At 43.7% G+C, this 8,902-nt stretch overlaps 1 protein-coding gene across 3 annotated transcripts in view; it reads right to left on the bottom strand.

The window, feature by feature from the left end:
- The window catches only part of LOC131106884 (prospero homeobox protein 1-like), an 85,375-nt gene extending 82,055 nt beyond the window's left edge, over positions 1–3,320 (bottom strand). For all 3 annotated transcript variants that reach the window (XM_058056386.1, XM_058056385.1, XM_058056384.1), the window contains exons 1-3: positions 3,197–3,320; positions 2,281–2,373; positions 1,309–1,454 (exon numbers count right to left, since the gene is read on the bottom strand). The gene's annotated coding sequence lies outside the window, so the exon portion shown is untranslated. The remainder of the gene's footprint in view (positions 1–1,308; positions 1,455–2,280; positions 2,374–3,196) is intronic.
- Positions 3,321–8,902: the final 5,582 nt, after the last annotated feature.

The raw sequence follows: 8,902 nt of genomic DNA on the forward strand, positions 1-8,902 counted from the left end.
TCTATATTATGTATACTATATTGGGTAATATGAATGTAAAAGTGACTATGGGGTGTTATTGAATGTCTGAGGGCTCTAATACCGACTCTAAAGGACGCATTTAGAAGGTCGTAGACATGATTCGTATGCTCTAAAACAAAAATATTCCCTTTAGAAATTCCCTGAAATTCACCTATCGCGCTTGGCAGTGGCAGAGCTACGGGGTGGCCTGTTGGTCACTTTCTGGCCACCCCCAAGGCTGGGGGACAATTTTGACAAACGTGGCTCTGTGGTGCACAACCTAACCTAACCTTAGCTCAACTTAACCACTGTTTCTGCTTGGATGCATTTCACTGTAGTACACAACTTTACGTGGGAAAGCAGCAGAGCAGTGGAGGAGCTATCAATAAAAACACGTCTTGCATTAACTGCAGGCGGTTTGGTCGGTTCAGGGCAGGTTTTCTCACGATGTACAGTAGCAGTGGTATGTAAACCAAGGAGTCAAAAGAGTTAAAACAGGAGTGCAGAACGAAAGATTTCTGGCTCCGCCACATGTCTGGACCCAATTCCCTGCATTAAACGAGTGATTACTGTGTTTTATCCACGTGGACATGGCTCCAACATACATGTTCAACTTCCTGGTTTGAGATATCGCAGCGCATTGTTGGAGGGGCTGACACCTTCAAAATAAAATAATCAAATCTGCCAAATTGGAATTGTGATGTAAAGCCTCTTTTGGGGTGTTTTACACTAAATAAACATTAACAAACAGCAGGAACTATTCAGTCTACATTCAAAGCACGGCACAATCTACAAAGTACATATTTTAATGGAGGCTACAGTCGGATCTGAATGAATTTTTAAAAAGTAGTGTTGAGCTTGCACAACAAGAGGCCATTGAAAGCATCAGTGGAGTCTTCAGAGTTGCGCCGGTGTCACAGATGTTGGACAACATTGCATTTATCTCATTGGCAGCAGGCTTTGTGGAGGAAAGGTGCGAGGTCTTTTATTTTTCTGTGAAACCTCTTAGCGTCCCATAAGCAGGAGTGATAATGTGTCTCATTCTATGCTAATGTGCGTGTTTTACAGCAATCAGGCGACAGGTGACGATAACGCGCGCCGAGAAATGTGTGTGCGAGCGCGCAAGTGTGAACGCAAGGCACCATTAGTGACTTCCCAGGTCCTCTTCAGGAATACAATGGGCGGCAAAATTGCTTTAATGGAAAAAAAGGGCTAATATGAGACACACACACACACACGGGAACACACACCGCCTTAGCAAATCACTCAAGCCGTTGAGAGGTTGGTGGGGAGAATATGATCACTTACACTTGAAAAAATAGAGATGGAGGAGAGAAAATAGACGATGAGGAGCGAGTTGGTGCTGCTCTTCTTCCACTTACTTCCTCCCACTAGAGTCAGTACTTTTCCAAAACACTGGCAGATTCACCGTCGGGGATGGTTTATTTCCTGAGCTGCAAAAGGGGAAATAACGTAAGGCGTGATAACGAGACCTCTTTTGTGTCATTTCTTTTCGAGTATGACAGATATTCAAGCTTTGTTTTGTAACCCAAACAGACATTACGCCTCGCAAATAGCAAAATTAAGCTAAATAACATTAACCTAGCCTTGTAAGGCTAACTAATTAGCATTAGCTTTGTTCAAACACACAGTTTGAACACAAATTTATACATAAGAAATTCATATCCAGTGGAACCTCGATTAGCATCCGCCCCAGTTAGTGAATTTTTTGGTTAAAGTCCAAAATTCACGCCACAATTTTGCCTGGATTTGCATACCTTCCCCAGTTAGCATACAATATGGCGCGCGTCTTGTCAGGTGTGTGAGTTGAACTGGGTATTTTTTTTTCCATGGGCCATATATGGCCTGAAGGATTAAAAAAAATGCTTTGACTGATGTTTCATGATTCAAGTGACAGGCAATAATTGAGTTAGCATAATGCAGTAATAGATTTGACAGTAGAAGGACACTCATATATTTAAACTTCATTTAACAGAGCATTATAACAGGATTAGTGTGAAATTTTGCAAGATGTATGTGATATAATAGAGGGTTTCATAGAAGAAGGGTTAACAGAGTGTGTTAATATACATAGATTTATAAGTGTTTGGTGATTCAATAATCATATAAGTAAATCAGTTTAAGTGGCTCAAAGTAAATATAGTACAGAAATTACTATTTAGCTAAATAAAAAAGAGCAAATGGTTAGTTTAATTGAGTCAAAGGTCAAGAAAGAGTACAGTAAGCTCATTTCAGCAAAGACAAACAGGTGCCACCAACCAGATCTTGACACATGCAAGGTCAGGCCTTGGGACAGGATATGCTGTGTGCGTAGAAACGAACATCTCCTCAGCAGAAGGAACGAGCTATCACCTGTGGATGTCGCCACACAACTGTCATCAGAGGGTGCTGGAGACATCTTGGATCGTTTGAGACTACTTAAGGGGAACTGAGATATCGATCAAGAGCACTCTCTCTCTACGTGGAGACTGAAGGAGTCCAGAGGAGGGAAACTGCTGGCGGGGTTCCCAGGAGACAGCAATTCTATTCTGTCTAATTTATTGTTAATACAAGTAATATATTTTTAATACATTTTGTCAAATCAAATATCAGAGTCTTTTTCTCCTTCATAAGAGAGTAAAAAACACACAAAAAGGGGAGCTGAAATTAGCTTAACTGAAATTTGTGGCCCTTTCTGCCTTGTTGGGGTGAGGAAAATGTCATGGAAACAGGCCCCCGTGCCACAGTTTGGGCAACCCTTCCCCAACTTATTACAAAAGGTATGATAATATCCATTTATTTGCTATTGTATTAAATTCAATTCAATTCCCTTAACACAGCCAGGACCAGCAAAGTAAAGGCTAATTCCTCATTTACCTGGCTATCTTAGCTATACTAACGGCAGCTAGCATTTATGGCTCTTTTTGCCTAAATGGACTAGAAGGACATACCAGCATACCAGCTACAAATTCTGTGTGTGTTTTCAAATACTTGGCCAATAAAGATGATTCTGATTCTGACAATGCTGACTTTGCATATTTTCTACATTAGCCCAACCCAAGCTAATTCAGACCTAGCGCCTACAGGAAGTAAGAGGCAAATTGGCTAAGCTAGGCTAACCTGAAAAGGATCGGGTTCAGAGTCATTAGAGAGCTAGCGTGTATCATAATCAGTTCAAACATGAAAAATGACATACCTTTTGCTTTTGTCCACATAGACTCGTTGATTTTAACGAGTAAAAACCCAAAACAAAAAACAATTCAGTCCCTTTCGAGCCTGCCGATTCACTTCCTGGAGTACGGTGCACAAAGCATCATGGGTAAATTGACAGCTTTCAAAATAAAAGCTTTGCTTAAGGAAATACTGTTTAAACCGGAAATAAATGCTTCATTTCACATTAATAAAGATAAATGTGTGGATTATAATGAGATTTAATTGCTAACATGACACATGCAGACTTTTGTTATATTTAGTCAATATTTGTACCTTGTTTTGATTGACACTAGCAATGAAAATATAATAACACATGTTGTCACATGTAGTACTGCATTGTGCGCTGGTCCCTAGGTCTCTGTTGTTACACCAATAAGATGATATCCCAATGCAGGAAGACCAGGAGTAAAGAAAGAATATGGACTACATGTACAAGAACAATATATTTTAATGGCGAAGGGAAAGGCTGCTTGGACTGCTTTTAAAGTACTGATGACCACTGGTCAACATTAGCATTTCATAAATAAACAAGTCATGTTGTCTTTTCTTTGGGACTCCTCTGCACTACTCTGGAAGACAAGGCACGTCTCTGGTTTGCTTGGAAACAGTCTCCTCTGTGCCCTGCTAAAGGCTGGCGAGGCCTGCAGCATCTGTTTGACTGCAGGCCATGCCATAAGGTGCCAGGACTCCAAGGATCCTTCTTCGCACTCCCTCAAGATCAGGACCTCCCTTTCAACCCCTCGCCCTCACTCTCTGCCTTGAAAACAGACCATTAAAGTCCTATCGCAGTTTTGTTGGCCCTCTCTGTCGTTCCTCTGCTACCCTGGAGCATCCGAGTTGCCTTCCCACCTGGTTTTCCTAATTCCCTAATCCCCCCCTCCACCATCATCACCATCACTTCCATCTAATAACTGTCAAAATGTATGAGATGTCAACTAATCCCGCCTGCCTTCCTTCCTCTGAACCCTTCTGCCCTCTGCTGTGCCCCCCCCCCCACCCACCCACCCCAAAGGGAGAGTGGGATGTCGTCTGGCTGAGACACTAGCACAATCTTGTGTGTGTGTGTGTGTGTGTGTGTGTAGGAACAGGATAGCCAGGAAGACCAGCGCCTCCAAGGAACAGACAGATTAGCGGGCTGGCTTCTTTGCTCCCAGCACGACATTCCCGGGAAGGTCTCCTAAACAGGCGTCACATTCCCCTCCGGGCAGCCGGCAGCAAAGCAGACGAGGGGTTGAGAAAGAGATCCAATGGCACTCCCCCATTTTCACCTTGGTATTTCTTTCTTCCCTTGGAAAAAAACAGTTGTATACAGGGTATAGAGATTTATACGTTCAAAACCAGAAGGTGGCGCCAAACTATTTTGGAGCCAGAGCTTTTCTTCCTGTCACTCACACACCACACCTGTGACATGGTGAAGAAAAACACTTGAAAGAATGTTTCCAAAGCTTAATTTTGTCAAGATAAGATATGCCTTTATTCGTCCCTCAGTGGGGAAATTTGCAATTTCCAAACTCATTCATAAATTCATAAATTACACATATTTCAAGAATCTCAGTTTTGTGATATCGGCTTGTTTTTTTTATTAGCCCTCTGCATATGATAGATTTAAAATGAATTCCTTAAATATATATGACATCACACCCATGGACATCCACAAAAGTGTTTTTGCGGAGTTTTGAGTCACTTTATGAACTGAAAATGTATTCATTTTACATTTGACATAAAGTTAGCTTAGCAGCTCTGCAAAAGATGTTGGCCTTGCCCCCCTGAGGTGTTTGTTTGTTCCTGCAACGAGGGGCCCCTGCTGAGGCCTCCACAAGAGGAGCACACAAAGACCCAGAAGGGGACACACACTCATGGGGGGGAGGGCGGTCTTATGACAGAGGGGGTTCTGCGGCTAACAAGCGGGAGCCACAGAAGGTGCGTGCAGCCGAGCGTGAGCAAAACGTTGAGACAACGCGGCTCCGCAGAGACGAGCGCGGCGCTAATGCCGAGTTAGCGCGCCGCTGACGGCGTGCCTGGGTGCCGGCGCGCCGCCCTTCTACATGCATCACGGAGGCCCACAGTGCAACAAAAGAAGACACCTCAGGTCTCGGGGGGAGGTATTACTAGTGACACGTCTTTTGGCCACCGGTTGGGACTCCTTTACCATCTGAGCCTCTCCGTATCATGACTCACACGTTGCCATGTGGGTGGTTTAAAAAGCAAGGGGTGGAAATAGGATGTGGCGGGGAAGGTGAGGTAGAACAACGCTCAGAGCAGGAAAAATAACGGGCACTTCCAGTTGAGGTACACGGAGGCCCTTTACGGAACAAGGCACCTTGGGTAATTGAATTTGAAGGGAGCGGGGGGAGAGAGAGCGCTCCCAGAGTTAGCAGGCATTTACGGGATGTTTAGTCTCACCACATCCCTGGAGATGGAGCTTCTCTCTTCAATGAACTACACTTGACTATGCTGAGATGGCACCCTGGAGATGAACTATATGACAACATGCTAACTTTTTTTTAGCTTATCCAATCTTCATTCATTCATTTTCTACCGCTTTTTCCTCACGAGGTTCGCGGGGGTGCTGGAGCCTATCCCAGATGTCTTCGGGCGAGACTGGTCGCCAGCCAATTACAGGGCACATATAGACAAACAACCATTCACACTCACATTCATACCTATGGACAATTTGGAGTGGCCAATTAACCTAGCATGTTTTTGGAATGTGGGAGGAAACCGGAGTACCCGGAGAAAACCCACGCATGCACGGGGAGAACATGCAAACACAGGGATGGCCGAGGGTGGAATTGAACCCTGGTCTCCTAGCTGTGAGGTCTAACCACTAGATCGCCGTGCCGCCCTTATCCAATCTTGCTTATTTAAAAATTTTTTTTTTTTAGCCGAATGATTCACTCAAGTTCCCACTTCAACAGTGGGCCCACTGTATGTAGTTTTTGTTCAATACTGGATTGTCTTAATAGGACAGAAAGCAGACTAGTATACTGTTCACCTGTACCTTATCAATGACATTCATGCTGCTGTGTAGTGTGTCTGTGTGGTGTAGCAAGGTTGTGTGTATGTGTAGGGGGCGGGTGAGGGGCGAGGGTGTGTGTGTGTTGTAATGAAGAGGCATTGTGTCTCTTCATAATGACATCATGGCTCTGACAGAAGCTGGAGAAGATGCCTGGGGTCTCCGAGCGGAACTTTTCAGCTTGGCGCAAGTGTGTGTGTGAGTGTGTGTGTGTGTCCCTCCCTGGGCTACAGGAGTCCTCCTGGGCTTTGTGTGCTAAAGTCAAAGCATCAAAGACAAAAACAAAACTTGACCACAAGCAATATGAAACAGAGGGCAGGCCATTTGGCTGCTGCCTTGTGTGTAAAAGTATGTGTGTGTGTGACTGCAAGAGAGACCCGGGTGGGAAAAGACAACAGGGATAGAACGGGAGGAGAGTGGTCCAGGAAGTTAGAGAAGGGGGGGGTCATGGGTCAACTCGGCCTGCGGGGCCCAGGGTGACACTTTCAGGGCTGACAACGAGAAGCCCGTATGGGGTGGGAGTCCTTGGCGTGTCCTCGTAATCTTGCCTCTGAGCAGACGGACCCTTCCCTGCGGCAAAAACACTTGCACAAATAACACATGCACCTTGGCTCGGCGTGTCCTCTACTTAAGAGACAATTAGCAACACAATAGCTTACCATTACACTTAAAATCATACCTGACAAGCTTAAAAAATATTACATTTAGAGCTAGATCATGTCAAACTGAATAAATAAACAACACACTCAAACAAATGCCTCCTTTTTGGGTTTCAGCACCTTAAAGTACTGGGATAGCAGGGCCCCGTTTCAAGAAGCAGGTTCAACCAACTCTGGAGTCTAACCCTGAACTCTGAGTTGATCTACTCTGAGACAGGAAACTCTGACTTACGGGTTTCAGAACAGGTGATTTCAATTGGTTCAATCAACACAGAGTTTGTTCACTCTGAGTTAAGCGCGTGCACCACGACTTTAAAAAGCCCTGATCAATGGAGCCCTGTTCCCTCGATTCACCATGGCAACGAGTGAGAAGAAAAGATCGTCGTATTTCAGTCCTCTGGAACTGGATATATTAATGCGGTCATACGGCAAATTTGAAAGCGTTTTTAAAAAGAAAAGCAGCATTGAAAGCGTTTTTAAAAAGAAAAGCAACATTGAAAGCGTTTTTAAAAAGAAAAGCAACACGGCTGCAGCAGCGAAAGAACGCGAGTCGGCGTGGGAGAAGATTAGTGCTCGAGTCAATGCGTAAGTTTAAATTTATTATATACATTTATGCAATCACAATAATATTAGGCTACAGATGCAAACAAGTAGAATGGTGTTACAGCTACAATTTATGTCACTTAGATGTAATCCCACCGGCGAAAAAAGAACGTGGAAGCAGCTGAAGATGAAATATAAAAACATTGTTCAAACAGGTAAGCCCTCAGCATAACAGTCAGGGTGCCTTTTTTTAATCATGTTTACCACTAAATATCATTCAGCAGCTGTTTCAGTGTGCATTATCTCCAACATAATATTGTTTTCACACACATAAATGTCCTCGCCTGTATACAGTTAAATCAGACATATGAAAAGCAACATCTAACTTCTACTCAGCCAACAGAAAGCGGGCATCTGCCCGCAAAACTGGCGGAGGACCACCCCCACCACGTCTGACCGAGGCAGAGGAGCTGGCCATGAGTCAGACTGTCGGGAGGCCAGTCGCAGAGGGGATCCCTGGAGGAACCTCATCCTCGGACATGATTACACAGGAGCCACCAGCCTTGATAAGATGCAATAGGCCTAGGCCTCAAACTTCTTTTGGGCCTATAGTTCAATGTTAATTTCCCTTTCATGTGTTTTTCTTTTGTCTCAACAGATTCTGAAGACGTACTTGGTCTAGTGGATCCATGTGCCACTTTAACTGTAAGTAGCCAATAGTCCAGAGATTATGCCATATTTAAAGTATAGCATAGTGAAACACAACACTCTAAACAGGATGATGAAGATGATGGGACCACAATGTCTGCTGCCTTCTCTGTGGTGTCTGAGAGGGAGCCTGAGAGGCCTACAGAGGTAAAATCTTGATGTTACTGATTTCCTCTCCATTCACATGTGTTTACATGTGGATTATAGTGACTTTTAGCCTACACTGAAGTATTAACGGATTCTTATCCATTTTAGCAGAGCATGGCTGGGCAGCAGGAAGAGGGTCCCTCAACCTCCACAGCACAGATTGACACAGTGAGATACGTATTCAGTAAATTCCAGAGGTTAATTCAGTGGAATTCATGTGCAACTGTATAATGTCATCCTTATGTGTTCCCAGCTACCACTAAAAGAAATCTACAAAGTGCATTTATTAAAAACAGTACAAAAAACAGAAAAAGAAATGGTGCTGCTGGACCGCCAGATAACTAAAACGGATCTGGAAATTGAATTATTAAAACACAAGTTAGAGGTGGGTGCATGGTCATAGGTGAATTGTGTTGATGATTGTAACAATTAAAAAGTAAGAAACCATTTTTTTTCGTATTTGTAGGAAATAAAGAAGACCAAATACATTTTTTTTTGTCTTTCTGTTTATTTTACTGCTGTTGGTGATGGTGATTATGAAAAACGACCAAACTGGCTTTAAACAGGCGCGACAATGAATGAATCACACCAGAGACAGAAAGAAACTCGAGGTTCA

This window comes from Doryrhamphus excisus, chromosome 19, assembly GCF_030265055.1.
Source record: "Doryrhamphus excisus isolate RoL2022-K1 chromosome 19, RoL_Dexc_1.0, whole genome shotgun sequence".
Taxonomy (NCBI): domain Eukaryota; kingdom Metazoa; phylum Chordata; class Actinopteri; order Syngnathiformes; family Syngnathidae; genus Doryrhamphus; species Doryrhamphus excisus.